This window comes from Gorilla gorilla, chromosome 20, assembly GCF_029281585.2.
Source record: "Gorilla gorilla gorilla isolate KB3781 chromosome 20, NHGRI_mGorGor1-v2.1_pri, whole genome shotgun sequence".
Lineage (NCBI taxonomy): Eukaryota > Metazoa > Chordata > Mammalia > Primates > Hominidae > Gorilla > Gorilla gorilla.
This window is the reverse complement of record NC_073244.2, coordinates 46,713,893-46,715,217: the sequence shown is the minus strand read 5'-3', so window position 1 is coordinate 46,715,217 and position 1,325 is coordinate 46,713,893.

Below are 1,325 nucleotides of genomic sequence, written 5' to 3'. Positions count from 1 at the left end.
AAGCCACGCCCAGCAAGAGAACTACGACTTTCTATTGGGCTAAATGCTTGTTCATCCTCACTTCTGGCCCAATCGTGAGCTTGCGCGGCTGGGGTTCGGGCGCCTGTGGGTTACCCGATCTCATCACCTCCGTGTCTTCACTCGGAGAGAGTGCTATAGATCCCGGGGCTGGCTGGAGGGGTAGGTATGGGGAAAAATGTCCCAGCGAAAGTACTTTTATTCATGCAAGAAATATTTATTGAACGCTTTTTCTGTGTCAGGTATTTCTTTTCTTTAAAAATTTTTTTTCTTTTTTTTTAAATTTTTGAGACAGGGTCTTACTCTATGGCCCAGGCTGGAGTGCAGTAGCGCGATCTCAGCTCACTGCAACCTCCGCCTCCTGGGTTCAAGCGATTCTCCCGCCTCATCCTCCCGAGTAGCTGGGATTACAGATGCGCACCGCAACTCCTGGATATATATATGCATTTTATAGAGATGGGGTCTTGCTGTGTTACCTAGGCTGGACTCGAACTCCTGGTCTCTAAGCGATCCTCCCGCCTCGGCCTTCCAAAGCGTTAGGATTACCGGCGTGACCCACCGTATCCAGCCATCAGGCACTTTACGGGTTGAGAAAGCACGCTGCACAAAACACAAAAATCCCTACCCTTATAATATATATATAGAGAGAGACGGAGTCTCACTCTGTCGCCCAGGCTGGAGTGCAGTGACACGAACTTGGCTCACTGCAACCTCCGCCTACTGGGTTCAAGCGATTCTCCTGCCTCAGCCTCCCGAGTAGGTGCGATTACAAGCGCACGCCACCACTCCCGGCTAATTTTTGTATTTTTGGTAGAGATGGGATTTCACCATGTTGGTCAGGTTGGTCTTGAACTCCTGACCTCAGGTGATCTGCCCACCTCGGCCTCCCAAAATGCTGGGATTACAGGCGTGAGCTGCCCTACCTGACCAATTTGGTCTTTTTTTTTTTTTCAGACAGAGTTTTGCTCTTGTTTCCCAGGCTGGAGTGCAGTGGTGCGATCTTGGCTCACTGCAACCTCCACCTCCCGGGCTAGAGCGATTCTTCTGCCTCAGCCTCCCCAGTAGCTGGGATTACAGGCATGCGCCACCACACCTGGCTAATTTTGTATTTTTAGTAGAGATGCGGTTTCTCCATGTTGGTCAGGCTGGTCTTGAACTTTTGACCTCAGGTGATCTGCCCGCCTTGGCCTTCCAAAGTGCTGGGATTACAGGCGTGAGCCACCGCGCCCGGCTATATCTGTTCTTTTAAATTATGTTTACCTCTTTTTGCCTCCCTCAATAGAAAAGAATTATCATAAAGGAAGAAT